This window comes from Phoenix dactylifera, chromosome 1 (assembly GCF_009389715.1).
Source record: "Phoenix dactylifera cultivar Barhee BC4 chromosome 1, palm_55x_up_171113_PBpolish2nd_filt_p, whole genome shotgun sequence".
Taxonomy (NCBI): Eukaryota; Viridiplantae; Streptophyta; class Magnoliopsida; order Arecales; family Arecaceae; genus Phoenix; species Phoenix dactylifera.
The window spans coordinates 15,926,095-15,942,825 of record NC_052392.1 but is presented as its reverse complement, the minus strand read 5'-3'; the positions used below and the strand labels follow the sequence as shown (position 1 = coordinate 15,942,825).

Sequence of the window (16,731 nt, the reverse complement as noted above, 5' to 3'; positions counted from 1 at the left end):
TATAATTCAAGCTATAGAAGCCAGATTAAGTCACAGGCATAGGTCTTTCTCATGCAGGAGAAAAAAATTAGTACAGGATTGGGATAAAAGAAAATACCTAACTACAAGTGACTCGCCTTGGAACGAAATGATTCATCCCAGCATTTTTTTTGTTTTTTTGCCATTGTCAACAGAACCATGTAAGATACCTGATTTATCTCCTTGGAGGAATCCAGGTATAATGCTCTGAAAATAAAATATATTAGACAGAAGTTCTAAGATGACTGCTCAAAATTCAAAACAAAGCACCCACAGAAAAGCACTGTCAACAAAACTACAAATGGCTTACAATTAGAGTGACACCAAATTTTTTTACCTGGATAAAAAGAGGAATAAATAATAAAACAATAGCAAACGAGCAGGGAACAAACACTCCATGTGTAACTAAACTCAAAACGTTTCCCTTTTCTTCTTTCATTAGTCCTTGATGCAAGTTGCCTGACCCTCGACTCTACCATGAACTTTCATTGCTACTCGTGCCTCTTTTTTAGATCAATCAGGAATTTCATTTTTTTGGATTTAATGGACGAAAAGATCCTTCATTCTGCAGCTATGCACAGTTGAAAATACTTATGAATGCTCTAAGTGTAGTTTCAAATATCAAAACCACACCTACAAGTGTGGCTTTACAAAATGAAGTTCAGATCAACGAAGCATTCGCTAATGCAATTTTTTATTGTCCCTGACCTTTCACCTCGCCTGCCTCCTCTCTCTCCCTCTCTCTTCCTCCATTTAACCAGCTGCCACTCTTTCGAAGAGATCAAAGGCTGCCCGAGAACCTAGATGTTTCTTCTTCATATGCGAGAAATCTAATGATGTAAAGGAACCAAGCAGTCTAAATTTAACTTAGAAATGTTATAATAGTGAAAACACTGAATTGTATAATGATTACCTTAAGGAATCATCAGATGAACCATATAAAGCCATTTCACCAGAATAACAATAAATAAACCACAGGTCACAGAAACTGATTCGCAATGTCAAACAATATAGCCCTTGAACAATCAATACATGTCGGTACTATAGCTAGAGCAATTGTGCTAAGGTTCACCATGCTGTACCGAATCGAAAGGTACGGAGCGTACTATACCATACCGATTTGATACCGATAAACGGTATGAAGGGCATATCAATACTTGGTACGCCAAACCAGCCTCATACCATACCGTACCAATATAGTGACAATATGGCATTAGTACGAGGCTCAATACTGAGACAACATATCTTGACCTGCGCAAATATTAGAATCAAATTAAAATTGTTTTCTCCTTAGTACACACCTGAGCAACCACCATAAGGCCTCTGTAATCAAAATAATTGCCATGGTGAGATTATAAATTCCAGGAACATCAGCTTCTTGGCAAGCTCCGGTTCCTTCCAAATCATTATTTCAGAAGCATACGTAGCCTGCTTACAGTAAGCAATCTGTGCCTCAGCAGTAGCAGATGAATTAATACAAACAGTACCTGCAGCATGAGAGCTCTCGGATGTATATGCAACACAGGAGACTATTTTATTCCAATGAACGAATTGAAGGACGACATTACTGAAGAATTTGGTATAGTGACTATTTCCTCACTACGTGCAGCATGTCTGGGAGCTTAAGTTGATACTAAATGTATGACCTTTGGGCATGTGTCCAAGGTCGGCATCCACAGCAAAACTAAAGATATATTATTATGCACATACCTATAAGCATTAGTTAGTAAAAAAATCACATGACTAATAAATATGAGAGAAATATTATATTATTATTATATGTTGAAAAGCAAGTACATTGTACATGCATGAAGACATTAAAAAATTGGAGAATAATAAGACATGGTAAAAATAGAATACCAAAAGCTAAGATGACAGCATGCTGTACTAAACTACATTGAGGCACTATCTTAAATAAAACAGAAAGCAAAACTCGGGCAGTCCTGAGTACTTCAAACATTTTTAGTTGCATATCAGATGTATTACAAGATAAATTATAAGTTAAGCTTACTTTAAAGTGTTACATATTGTCTATTAGAGATTAGAATCTAAGACATGCATACAGAACCATACACAATTCTTCATTATATAAGACCACATGAATAACTTGTTAAAGTTCAAATATTTCATCTAAGAAGGGCATAGAAAACATGGATAGAAAAGAGCAAGAATATGAAATATTAGCTTCTCCGAGAAGAAGTTGGCTCCAAGAATGTAAAATCCTGTAGTTTTCTGATCATTGATTGGTAATAAGCAGTCATCTGATTAAAGGGAGATAGATGAAACATGCATATGCACATCCTTCAGTGTACTCACATGTGGAAACACACTGGATTGGTTGGATTGATAGGAAGTGTACGCCTGCTGATGACTCCAATAGCGCCATTAGTTGCTGCTTCAACAAAATCACATGTTACTTCATAAAGAGCCCAGTCACCCAAGAGCCTGCAAAAATATGCCATGTAAGGGATGCATCTCATTGTCTTAATTGATTTCCACATTATGAATCACTTGAAACATATTTCTCCTTTAAGTACAAAAACTCATTTCTAAAAACAATTTCATCACCAATAGGAACTAAGATTTGAAAAGGGAAAAAAACATAAACAAAGCAAACTGATTGATTTATCCACCTTTCTTGAAGTTTCTTATGAGGTAATTCCCAACAGGACTGTAATTCCTCATTTAAGTCCCTCTGCATACCAATTGGCCTGCTTCCATATGAAGAACTAGCACATCTTCTGCTTTAGCTGCATCCTGTTTATGATCTACGAACATTGAAACCACGCCAATTTGTCAAGCATAGTAACGGTAGAATTAGACAAAAAAATCAATCCAGAAATAAATGGGCAATTAAAACTAAACTACAGAAATAGAACTCACTGAACAATCATATATGTTGAGCCCAATAAGCCAGACAGTCTAAAGTAATAACCATGGAACAAGGAAAAGCAAGGAAAGTATATCGTATAAATGCACAATTATGCAATACTTGGACACAATTAAAAAGAAAAAGTCAATGTAAAGTTTCTCAGATATTATTAGTTCACAGCCTTTTTTGTTTTTAGGTAACTTAAATATTTATATCCTTTTTAATAAGCAAACAACAAACTAGATAATAAGCCAGATCTTATCAATCTAGAGTCTGCTTCATAGGTAACATCTTCAAATAGGTTTCTATTCGTCAATTTTTTTTTTCAAAGTAGTCATGTTGTCCATCTCCATAAATCCACATGATTATGTCTGCACCTTCACTCCAACCATAAAACCTGAACTTGAGATCTTATCCTCATTAAAGATGTTTCTTAGCCACATTGCACATGTACAAAGTCTAAAATACTTTGCTCAATTTAAAATCATTGTTGTGCCTAGCTTGTTTTTGAAAGGGGGTGGCAAGTTTCTTTGGGGAGAGGGGTGCTCATATTTATATCCAAATTGATTTCAGATATAACTGCTAACCAAGAGCTGGGTCAACAGACAGACAATGTCCCAACCTACTATTCAATGCAAAACCAAAGATAACCTTAACTTTTTTCCCATCACAGGTGGCAGTTTTTTGTGACCCATCTAAAAGATCCAGTTGATTCAGGAAGAAAAAGGATTTACTTATAACAATAGCCTTCCATCCTAAACAAGTGGTGGCATTCTTTTCATGTCCTGATAAATCCCGATCATTTACACACACACTTAGTGCTACCTCAAATGTAGGTCCAGATCAATTATAGGCCTGACAGAAAACTGTTATTCAAGATTGTTCCCCAACCAGTGGGGGTGTCAAGGGACTGGATCAAACCTAGGGATGGATATAGCCAGCAGTTTATACCTCAAGCCGGCCTGGTCGGAACAAGCCTCGAGGATACCAGACTCAAGACCAACCCAAACCTGGGTCAGTTTTTGGGGCCAGCTCAGTCTCAAATAAGGGCCTTTCATTTTCAGCAGAGACTTTTAGCCCAACCAGGCCTAAACGAACTTGGGCTTCCTAGGTTTTGAGCCTAATCAGGTTTTAGGGCCTAAAATTTAATCTCTCTCTCTTTTTTTTCTTTTCTTTTCCTGGTCAGGACTTCAGACTGCTTAGACCTACTTGGTGCGTTGACAAAGCTACTAACCCTGAATCAACCTAACTTGGTCATTCTTGCTGACATTAAATGTCAGGTACTTTACGTTTTGCCAATGGTAGTTCACAGATTAACCATGATTAGAGCTAGGCTCCTTATTTATATAATACATTCATATGAGCTTAAGGATGTAAATACCAAAAAGAAATTGGGCATATCCCATAACCCAATGATTCTTAAAACATGGTGGTATGGAAAAGAAAGAAGTAATGTCTATCCTTAGTAAGGACTGGGAAGAGTTAGAATCCAAGCATGACCATTATTCTTCATTGTTTGGTACGTAACCTCTTAAAATCTTTCATGAAGCTTTAAATGCTTGGTGACTGAACATGAGAAAGCTCCTCATAGACCAACTATATCTGTAGTAACATATGAAGAAAGACACTTAGCGTTGTTTATCAACATGCTTATGATAAATCAAAAGGACATGCTCATATTGCTGAAAAGGTTGAGGATGAAAATAAGATCCTATTTTGTTTCTGCTGCCACCTTCATCTAAAATCTTTTCACTATGATCCCATATGATAAGAATATTACAAGGAAAATGTCAATGCGACAAACCAGCCCGAGGAGAAATTAGACGTTGGGTCAAGGCTAGATTGACATGTTTGCAGCAAGGTGGATGATTTTCAAAAAAATGAGAAGGGTGGAATATACTCAAATCCAAATAAAAAAGGCCATTCAGCACAATTTACAAGTACTGCTATGAGCAAGAGAACATAAACTAAGAGAAAAAGAGAGGAAATAATTATATATTTATTCAACTTTAAAACCACATACCTATTAAAAAGAAAAATGGTGACAGGTTGAGTGCAATGTTCGTATTTTTATATTCATTGATGGTGATCCAGACCTCAGAGACTCTGGCACTAGCTTGCTCTGATTTTGTGAGGAATTGAAGAATAGTAAATTTAAGCTTCTTAATAAAAATAAGGCTTGTGAGACAGTATGCTGTGAACTGCAAAGTAATGTCAAGTGAAATTATCCATGAAATATCATTTTATGGCATTACTTTTACCATTAAGCTGATACATCCCAGTAATGCTAAGATGTTGGATGCTAATAGAATAGAAAATAATTAAAGAACAAAAGCATTGAATCAGAAGGTAATTTAAAACTAGAGATAAAGAAAGTTGCACTAACCATGAGAAAATTAAATTCTAATTAGAAGGTATGCACCCAAGCATGCAAAGTAAACAGCATTCTAACAGGAGTCTGACAGCCTATGTACAATGTCCTTTTATCTACCTTGAATTGGATAAACCCCTGGCCATGAGTATGGCTGCAGAAGAGGTTGGATATTTTCAGAAGGATGGGTAAGCTTTCCTTTACAAGATCTCACGAAAACTTCCAAAAGTTCATGTGTTATATGAAGCAACTAAATAATTAAGCAACACCAGACCCTTGCAACAATTAACATGTCCATAAAGTTGTGCTACCTGTTATAAATTTGGAGGTAATCTTTTGCAGTAGTGTTGAAATCACCGCTTCTCCCAAAAGCTTAAACTGATAGGATGAGGTTAAAAAAAAACTCCATTTCTCTTTGTTTGTTATCTTTCTGATTTGATGTACAAGCCTTCTAATTTATAGAAGGAGTGATGTAACAAACTCTATGTGATATGTGGCTAGAATTAGAAGATATTTCAACAGAATTCAGATTACTCAAGTAACAGCCCAGAGTCCTAGGATTTCGTCTTCTCAGCTGAAGACTTGGTCTCCTCTTGTTCTGGAGAGTCAATCTCCTTTGTGTGGACTGATTCAACATGCCCCCGCAATCGAGTGGGCAGCTCATGTACACGAAGATTGCTCCGAAGATGAGCGAACCGTTTGCCTGCTAACGGCTTTGTTAAGAGATCAGCTAACTGATCTTTGGATGAGATGAGACAGACCTTCAACTGTTTTCTGAGAACCTGATCGCGAACATGATGGAAGCTTATTTCAATATGCTTTGTTCACGCGTGAAACACCGGATTAGAGGAGAGGCAAGTGGCCCTGATGTTATCACACCAGAGGATCGCTGGTTGAGCTAAAGGCATGTGCAAATCGGTTAAAAGAGCTTGCAACCATTGAAGTTCAGCAGTAGACATGGTTTTGTATTCAGCTTCGGTGCTGCTTCTTGCGAGTGTATTTTGCTGCTTACAGCTCCAACTAATGAGGTTTTTGCCATAGAAAATGCAATAAGCACTGACAGAGCGGCGATCATCCTTATCGCCGGCTCAATCCGCATCTGAAAAACTTTGGAGATCATGTGAGGAATGAGCTGTGATATGTAAACCATGAGAAACTGAACTCTTGAGATAACGCAGAATGCGTTTTACAGCTTGCCAGTGGGGCTCCTTGGCTAAGTGCATGAACTTGCCGACCCGATGAACGACATAGGCTATATCTGGCCGTGTGAAAGATAAGTATTGTAATGCTCCGACGGTGCTGCGATAAAGCAGAGGGTCTTCAAAAGCTGCGCCTTCATATGCTGAAAGATCACTCAATGTTGCCATCGGGGTGAGGCAGGGCTTGGCTTGATCAAGGCCAATTTTCTTCAATAGGTCAACAATATATTTCCGCTGAGTTATAAAGAGGCTGTGAGGGGCAGCCAATGCTTCAACTCCAAGAAAATAGTTCAGTTTGCCGAGATCTTTGATGGGAAAATGCATACTTCAATGCTTCAGAATGCGATCAATGAACACATTATCTGATCCAGTGAGAAGAATGTTGTCTACGTAAATTAGAAAGTAGACGATAACTTGACTATTGTGTAGGACATACAGAGAGTTGTCAGCCTGTGAAGCTTGGAAACTAAGTGAAAGAAGCTGATCAGTAAGCTTAGAGAACCAAGCTCGAGGCGCCTTAGCGAAGACCACATAAACTTTTGTGAAGGCGAAGATATGGTTCGGATAGTCAGGATGAACAAAACTTTGTGGTTGGCACATAAAAACTACTTCTTCAAGAACACCGTGGAGGAACGCGTCCTGAATGTTAATTTGACGCAGTGGCCAATTCCTTCGGATTGATATAGATAGCACCAAATGTATTGTGGCAGGTTTTATTACTGGATAGAAAGTCTCATTGAAGTCAAGCCCTCTCTGTTGGTGGTAGCCTTTGGCCACCAATCTGGCCTCGAATCATTCAAGACGACCATCAGCATAGCGTTCGATCCGAAAGACCCATTTATTGCCAACTAAATTGATGTTGTCGTGGGGTGGAACCAATGTCCAAGTTCCATTTCGAAGCAGAGCATCAAATTCTTTGTTCATGTCTTCTCGCCATTGTGGACTTTTCATAGCTTCTGTGTAGCTCGAAGGTTCTACAAGAGAAGAATCTGAGGTAGCAACCAAAGCCTTTGGTAAGGGGTACTGTACCATACCAGCAAAGGGAGTTTTGGGCCAAAGAGAGTTTGTTTTAGATCTTGTAACCATCTGATGTCGAGGTGGGGCTATAATAGGCACACTAGAAGGTGGAGGAGGGTTGTCCACCATTGGATCAATGGAAATATCAGCATCCCTTGTAGGAACTGGCGTATCATTAGACGTTTGGGCATTGAGATGAGTACAAGGATCAAAGAGAGCAGGTGGTGGCGATTCAGGCGCAGCGTGAGGAATAGTACCTGCAAGGTTTGTAGCTGAAATAGGAAAAATAGAGAAAGGTTGGATACTTGTGGGTAAGGTGACAGTGGGTGTGAGTGATGAGGGAGTGTCATTGGCTTTAGACTTGTAAGGGAATAAGGTCTCGTTGAAGACAACATGCCTAGAGATAAATACTTTCCTAGTTGTGACGTCAAGACACTTGTATCCCTGATGGCAAAGGCTGTAGCCAAGAAAAATGCATGTTTTTGATCTAAAATCAATTTTGTGTTTCTTGAATGATCTAAGATTTGGCCAACATGCACACCCAAACACACGTAAAAATATATAATCAGGCTTCCTATGATAAACCATTTCAAAAGGGGATTTACATTGAAGAATTTTTGTAGAAAGTCGATTTATGATATGAGCAGCAGTAAGAAAAGCGTCTTCCTAATAATTTTGAGAAAGGTGAGAATGTGCCAATAGGGCGAGGCCCATTTCGACAACCTGACGGTGACGCCTTTCAACTGAACCTATTTATTCATGGGTGTGAGGATAGGCAATACGATGTTGTATTCCTGTATTTTTGAAGTACGTATTTAAGCGTCTATACTCACCACCCCAATCAGTTTGAATTGATTTAATTGTAGTGTTGAAGTGGCGCTCAACATACTGCTGGAATTGCAAAAAGACAGATTCAACATCAGACTTGAGTTTGACAGAAAATAGCTAGATAAATTTAGTATGATCATCAACGAAACTTACATAATATCTGAACCCATAAGTAGACAGACGTTGGTCCCCAGACATCAGAGAAAAGTAAATCAAAAGGTTTTGGGGACGTTAAAGGAGAAACATGGAAAAGTAAGTTATGGCTTTTAGCCATTTGACATTCAGAACACACTATTGGTCTTTTATTATCAACAACTGAAACTTTATTTGCAGCTAGAACACGTTGCACAACTGGAAATGCAGCATGACCTAAACGGCGATGCCAATCCGAAACAAAAAGCTTGATACCAATGAAAGCTGAAGCTAATTTTTGCAAGGGTTGAGAAAGCAATATAGGCCGTCATTGAGATAACCTTTATGCAGGATGCTCCCCAAGTAGTCCTTAATCACAAAAAAGAAATCGTGAAATCCAAAATAAACATGGTTGTCTTGAGCAAATTTATGTACGGAAAGGAGTTTTTTTTTTATTTCAGGGACAACAAGAACCTGATTAAGAATAAAGGAACGTGAAGGGGTTATAAGTTTGGTACTACCACAGTGAGAAATATTCAAACCTGCACCGTTGCCCACTTGGATTTGGTCTGATCCATTGTACTCATCAGCACACAGATTGAGTTGATTGAAGTCGGAGGTCATATGATGCATTGATCCTGTGTCGGGGTGCCAATTGGCATCTGTTTTCTGCTGGTTGGAAGCAACCATTGCTTGGGCATTTTGGTTGGTGGGCTGAAGGTAGGTAATATCAAAACGGTGATAGCACCTGTGCACCGTATGACCAGGCTTTTCACAGAGTTGCACCACAGGGTATTGCCATTGTTACCATGAATAGAATTGGAATTGTTACCTCGACCATAATTACCACTGCGGCCATTGTTGTAAGAGTTGCGCCCCCTGCCTCTGAAATTGGTAGAATGTCCGTGGCCACGTCCACGGAAGGTGACATCTTGGCAAGCAGAGAGGGTGGCTACCAGGGAGTCATATTCTTGGCCAAGTCCTGCAAGAACATAGGTGAGGATGTCATCATTGTGTATGGCTTGTCCTGCGATAGCTAACTCATCAGTTAGCCTCTTGATGCCCATGAAATACTCCATGGCAGATTGACTGCCTTTGCATGCAGTTGCGAGTTGGGATCAAATCTGTACAACTCGTGCACGAGACTGAGCAGCAAAACACTGCTCTAGTGCAAACCAGATTTCACGAGAGGAGGTGCAGTGGAAGACATGTGCAAGAACTTCATCTATCAAAGAAGAGTTAATGGCACTCAAGATGAGATTATCCTGTCTATCCCAAATTGCATAGTCAGGATTGGGAAGTTTGATAGTGGGGTCATCAGAGGATGAGATTTCCATGGGGGGCATTTTTAGGGTGCCATCAATATAGCCAAAAACATTTTGGCCCTTGAGGTAGGGAAGCATTTGTGCTTTCCAAATTGGTTAATTTGTACGGGTAAGTTAGGTGATGTGGACTGTGGAATTGGGGTTGAACAGAGGTAGCTGGGAGGTCATGGTTTCAGATGAGGTAGAGGAGACTAGAGAAGACATTTTGGGACGTATGTCTGAGAGGGGCTCTGATACCGTATGGAAATTTAAATAGAGGTTACAAAAAAACTCTATTTCTCTTTTTTGTTATCGTTTTGATTTGATGTACAAGCCTTCTAATTTATAGGAGTGATGTAACAAACTCTACGTGATATGTGACTAGATTTACAAGATATTTCAACAGAATTCAGATTACTCAAGTAACAGCCCAGAGTCCTAGGATTTCGTCTTCTCAGCTGAAGACTTGGTCTCCTCTTGTTCTGGAGAGTCAATCTCCTTTGTGTGGACTGATTCAACAACCAACAAGTGTTCTCGCCTCATTAGCAGGCTTTGCCGGTTTCAGATCTAGTACATTTCCGGTGCTCAAGTTCACATAAAAACCTTTTGTGTCCCGGTGATGTAGAAGGCATTTCCTTCTAAGGTTACCACATCCATAAGATCAAATCTCCAAGTAGCCTGAAGAAAGCCCAACAACTGGTAAGTTGTGCACTTCCCCATCCATCAAAAAAGAAAAAAGAAAGAAAAAGGAGACGAGCACCATGCAGATTGGTTGAAGGATCTCCAAGTACAGATCAGGTATAGAATAATGTCCTGTGATTTCACTCAGAGGTGCCAGGTTTAAGGCATCATAAAGGTAGCAAACAGCAAGACCTTTTCTTCACACCCCCTCCCTCCGCTTTTCTCTTGTTAACACCAATTACATAACGAAGTAGGTTATAAAAGAGGGCAACAGGCAAAAATATCAATTACATAAATTCTATGAGAAAATTTCAGTCTTCAACAAATTAGAATGCCAAAAAAGGCTAAAGTAGATTTTGCAAAACAACACATTACTGTAATCATTTCTATGGCTAAGTTCCACAAAATTGTAATGTCAAAAAGGCTTCCAGTTGTTTCAAGAGTCTCAAGACACAGAAATTATAAGTCCTTTATATGATGGGTAAGTTCTAAATGTATACAGGGGTATCAAAATAGCAGACCTCTGAAATCCAGTATATAGAGCAGAAATCTGCATGCTTATCTACTCACAGTGAAATCCAATTAAAGGCAAGAAAAAAAGGGAGAAGAGCAACGTACCTACCATAGCTGGGAGGAGGCTAAAAGAAAAAAACGTAATGCTTTCCACACATTAGATCTCTTGAGGTGATGAAGTCACCATATTGCAGACGGAACCAGTAATATCTTCCATGAAGCCCAAGCTGTTCTTCTATTTTCACCATTTCTGCTTTCCAAATGAAATCATGAGAGAGAACCACACCCATTTGCAATCATGCATACAAAACACATAATATATACATAGATTGCAATAAGCAAGAACGAAAGAAACAACATTGCATGCATTGATCTTTCGGTTCAGAAGAATTAAGAATTGTAAAGAAAAGCTTCACATGCATTTTTTTTTTCTTTTTTGTTGGGGTGGGTGGGATATACAAAAACATATAAGGACCTGTAGTTTCATGTTCTGTAGACTCATGCTGCAAGGCTAGTGATGTTGATAATGATAGATGATGATTGGAAAGAGATAGCAAATCTCGGGCTCAACAGATATGAGACTTATGGATCTGTCACCATGGTGCTGGAGTGTGGATTGAACATAATTATTACTGCATAGTACATATAGGACTAAAGAAAATCAAGGGAGTAAGATAAAGGGAGACGGTTGAACTACCAGGAACCATATATTGAGGAGAAATCGCCAATAGTAATTCTGCAAATTCAGAAATTTCCCTATGATCATCTATGCAATGAATTGAACCATCTTTAGCATGCAGAATCAAATCATAGCAGGTAGAAAAACAAGTCTCAGAAGCCTCAAGAAGGAACTGTTCAACACCATCATGGAGTCTCCTGCACTTAGCTGTATGTCAAGACCAAAGTCAATGTTTTGACAAATCAGAGCAGTTATTCAGAAAAGAAAATAGTTTTCTAATGACATGGAACTCAAAACAGTGTTGTCCAAAGCTACACAGGCAGAAACAACATGGGAGGACAATAAAAACAGTATTAGGCAATTCCTTTGTCCACCAACATTCCCTAACTCCTAAATAGCGAGTTACTTCATAGCCAAGTGACAGGAAGTGCCGTAAATAAACACTTCATAGCCAAGTATATGGTGATCAAGTTCTCTACCACAAATTTCTATGCTCTGAGCAGAATGTGTACATTAAATGCCAGCTTTGGAAGTTCATTTAATGGAAACCATAGGCATGCCCTTTTTCGAAAGATCACATCGAGATTCATGTTATGTAAAATGGAAAAACGAAGCTCCTAATACCATCGACAAGGTTTTAAAAACCACTGGAACGGGACAGTATAAGCAGTATCACATCATCCCTAGAAAACTGGCACTGATACATGGTGTGTCAGTAATGGAAACAGTCCAATGTCATGCGTCGGTATACCTGGTACCATACTGGTTTTTCAGAAAATCAGTATTGCCCTCCATTACCGGTTCTTAAAACCTTGACCATCAGTATTTTCAGTATAGGTATAGATATTCGAGCATGTGTACATTCTAAGATTCCAACAAAGTTTGCTGATATCAGTATAACTACATTATTGATAATAACATTCCTTAAAGAAGACACTTGCATTTCCTTATATTGCCCTAAAAGTGCCCGTTCAATTTGTTTTCCTATGTTAATTGCCTGCTAATCACAAAAAAAAAAATTAATAAGAGAGAAACCACAGCAGTAACATTATATATGAAATCAAATGACCTGCAATTATATCGCCTCCATATTGTGCCTTGACACATACAGGATAAAGATGAAGCTCACCTGTCCTCCAACAGAATTGCAATGAATTTTAAATTCCTAGATTTGATCTCTATAACTATAAGATTTTCTATAAAGCAGCTCCGCATAAGAATCTGTTCTAAAGCTGAAAGATGGAAGAGAAGGTAACTTATGCAATAACAAAGATTGTTTTCATTAATCGGGATTTCTAAGTCAAGTCTTATGGTGCATGAAGGAAAATAGGTCTGGCAGTAATTCACACAGCATTTGACACAGAACCATTCGATGTATCAATCTGTGACAGCAACTATAGGTTTTCATGAATATATACCATCATCCAATTCAACTGAATTTAAGCGTGCATTTGTGTGCAGGGAATATAACCCATTGTAGTTAGAATGCATATGACGCCTTTTGAGTTCAACTATCTAAAAATGGAAATCATAGACAGGCCCATGTATACAATTAAACCTAAGAGTAAAACTTTCTTTCGATGTGCAAGAAGGAGAATGGTTTCTAGTTTCTAGAACCTGGAAGTTGCAACCCTACAATGGGCCATAACCAAAAGAACAATTACCTTAACACTAAAGGGGGAAAGATGTAAACAATTCTCTAGCGACAGAACATGAAATGCCTACCAGATTTTTCACCCGAAGATTGGAGGGATGTCTTTTCTGTAGCATCTGCAGTCTCTGCCTCGTTATCAACTATCTGTTAACTGTAATAGCCATACCTTCGGAGTCTCCAACTCCATTGGCGCCTCCAGTAACGGAATCCAGGACACCAGCACTACCAAGAGGCCTTTTATCTGTGGTTCTGAAGAATCGAAGAGTTGAAATCAATGGTTCTTCGTCCCCCTGTTCATTTTTTCTAGCCATTTTGAACCTTAAACTTTGTGCAGAAACCAATCTATATTCAGCAGAAAGTAAATGAAATAAAATTCCATCCACATGATTCGACCAGAAATCTTGTTAAGATTCCTCCTCTATCTAGCTCCGAAAAAAAAGGGGTTCTCTGTTACCTGAGATATTGCCACACGCGCAGCATTATCTTTCGAGTTGACGAACCCAAGGATCATCTAAAAGATAAACGTAAGAAATAAAACAAATTGGCTCAAAGTACCAAAAACAACGGAACAAACACCATCACTATGAGGCTGGTTACTTTTCTTGGAAAAAAAAATTAAAAATAAAATTCATTATTAAAAACAAGAAGGTAATAATATGTCTAAAACATCTCTTTATCAGTCCTACAAAATTTTCCAAAGCATAAGTGACAGTAAAATATTTACTGCCGATTCTTTTTGAAGCCAAGAACCGGGTTTTCAACTCGAAATCACCTTAGGAAAATGATCAAATGAACGTCAGTGGAAGAATAGCATCAAAATTACGAAGCAGCAATATCCCATTACTTCAAGAACAAATATTCTCGTAAAACCAGTTCATCTTTTTTTTAAATTAGCATCTGGAAAAAAGGGAAATCAAGATAAGGCAGTCTTCTCTTCTCCATACATCAAGAATCGGGATAAGTGGACGCAAAGAGATCGTCAAACCACATTCGCGTAGAAGACCAACAATTTAAAGAACACGAGCAAACTTTGAAGAAAACAAGAAAAATTTAAAGAAACCAAGAAATTTTAGTTAAGAACACGCTCCTCCATCGATCCCAAGAAGCAGCATTAGAAGCTAAGTGATGCCAAGGAGTAGGGTCAAAAATAGCAGAGATGGAAGAGAACCTGAGAGAGAGAGAGAGAGAGAGAGAGAGAGAGAGGATGGATGTTGAGGAGGAGGAGGAGAGGCGGCGCTTGGTGGGGATGATCGGAGGACCCCGCCTCGTGGAGATAAAGATCAAGAAGCGGCCTCTTCCTAATGCCCAAGAATTATATAGGAGAACAAACATGTTTTTAATTATTCTTAACATGTCTTTATAATATTCTAACGCTGAACTATTTAATTACAATTATTATTATATTTTCTTTGTGTAAAAGTTTCCCCACCGGACAGCCGCAACGGTAGGGAGAGAGGTGGACCGACACGGGTTGTTTTCTAGCCTGGGGCTGCGTGTTTTTTTTTTTTTTTTTTGGTACACGGGCACCTTACCCTACTTCAGTGTAGGACATGCAAACAGGATCAAAAACTAGAACCTGACTCAAAAGCGAGGGAGGCCCCTCCCGATGTAGCCAAAATATCTCTCCAGAGTGCTGCGCAACGTAATATACAACCCAGTCTGCAGCCATATTCGCTTTCCGGTACACGTGCACTACTTGAAAGGCGCTGCAATCTCTCAGCATCAATCTGATGTCGCATAGCAGGAGACTGTCATCTCCCTTCATCCCTCCTCCTGTATCCAATCGATTACTGTGGCTGAGTCACCCTCCAAGATAATGTGCTCGGCTCCTAACCTCCGTCTCGCATAAAAGACCCCCTCCCATGTAGAGCTGTTAACGAGCCGAGCCGAGCCCGAGCCTTCGCAGGCTCGGCTTGGCTCATTTCACAAATTCCTCGATTCGATGCCGAGCCCTGTATTGGGCTCGGGCTCAGGCGGCACAGCCTGGCTCAGGCTCGGGCTCGTAAAGCTCGTTTGCCTGAGCCTGAGCCCGAGCGGCGAGCCCGAGCCCGAGCGGCGAGCCCAAGCCCGCCCCGTCCCCATCCCCATCCCCGTCCCCGTCCCGTCTCTGTCGAAGAGAAGAACGAGCAACCGAGCTCAGTTCCGACGGTTCGTCGATGGAGAGAAGAATGAAGGAAAGAAAGAAAGAAAAGAAAAAGAAGAGAAGATAGAAGGAACAAAAGAAAGAAAAAAGAAATAAAAAAGAGAGAAGAATGGACTCACCTCGTCGCGTAAGACGGCCGTCGGCTTCGACCGCGAGCACCGCTGGCACGGGCATCAGCCGCAGGCACAGCCGAGGACGCCACGGGCGCCGCGGGCGTCGTCGGCCGTGGCCCGACTCTCCCGTGCGAGGTACTCCCCTCCTCTGTTACAGTCTCGCCCGTGGAGGAGTCGGCAAAGAGAGAAAAAGGGAGGGGGAGAAACGGAGAAGAAAGAGGGGGAGGGGCCTCGGCAGAGGAGGAAGGTGAGAGGGGAGGGGAGAGACACCCAGTGCGCCGGTGCGGGAAGCTTCTGGAGAAATCGAGAAGATACTAGAAAGGAGAAGAAAACAAAAAGAAAGAGGAGGTGGTGGGAAGGGTTAACGGATTGGGTTTGGGTTAACAGGCTGAGTCCGAACCCGAACCAATCCAATTCGATTTAAAGAAATTAAATGGATTAGGGTTAGCTCGGGTTGGGTCTGATTTAAATCCAACTAAGTTCAATCAGATTGGGATTTAAATTGATTAAGCCAAATAAAATTTAATTAGGTTGAGTCCAAATTTAATTGGAACCCAATTAAATTGTTAATTGGACTGAGCCCTCTTTTGGGTTCGTTTGGGCTTGCGAGCTGCTCGGGCTCGGGCTCGGATTTAAACGGGCCTCATTTTGGGCTCGGGCTCGTTTGACTAACAAGTCGAGCTCAAGCCGGGCTACCAAGGCGGGCCCGAGCCAAGCTCGAGCAACTCGGCCCGTTGACAGCCCTACTCCCATGCCGCCCTTAGCTCCATCCCTGTAGCTGAAAGCCTATCAATCTGTCGCCCACCAGCAGCAATCAGCTGTGAGTCGTGGCATCTGATCAGCAATCAACAATCAACTGGGGCTGGGGTTCAACGTATCGTTTTGCCGAAGGAACAGCTTGGATTGGGAGCCTATTATTTTTTGCGATTTATTTGATTCCCCCTTCTCCCGCCATTATATATATATATATATTACTAAAATTCATTTAAAAAAATTAATATTTAGATATATGATGCATGAAAAATAATTTTTACATATTTAATTGATGATACGAAAGTCTTTAAAGACTTTTATTTTTTTAAAAAAAAGTTATATAAAATATATATTATATTTTTTTAAAAAATTATTATATTTTACATAAAAGGTTAAAAGTATTTTTGGCAAAAAAAAATCCCTCAAATATCTAACCAATAAAAATTAATATTTT

The 16,731-nt window shown here is 39.7% G+C and overlaps 1 long non-coding RNA gene across 13 annotated transcripts; it reads right to left on the bottom strand.

Moving 5' to 3' along the window:
* Positions 1-248: 248 nt before the first annotated feature.
* LOC120111291 lies at positions 249-14,561 on the bottom strand. 13 transcript variants are annotated; one of them, XR_005512442.1, is made up of 4 exons: positions 8,980-14,561; positions 5,573-8,806; positions 2,652-2,786; positions 249-2,463 (listed from the first exon to the last, which is right to left on the bottom strand). It is a non-coding gene; the product is annotated as an uncharacterized LOC120111291 (long non-coding RNA). The 13 variants fall into 13 exon arrangements; XR_005512441.1 differs by having other exon boundaries at positions 5,573-9,185; positions 9,270-14,561; XR_005512431.1 differs by having other exon boundaries at positions 5,573-10,419; positions 10,502-14,561.
* Between the last annotated feature and the right edge of the window lie 2,170 nt (positions 14,562-16,731).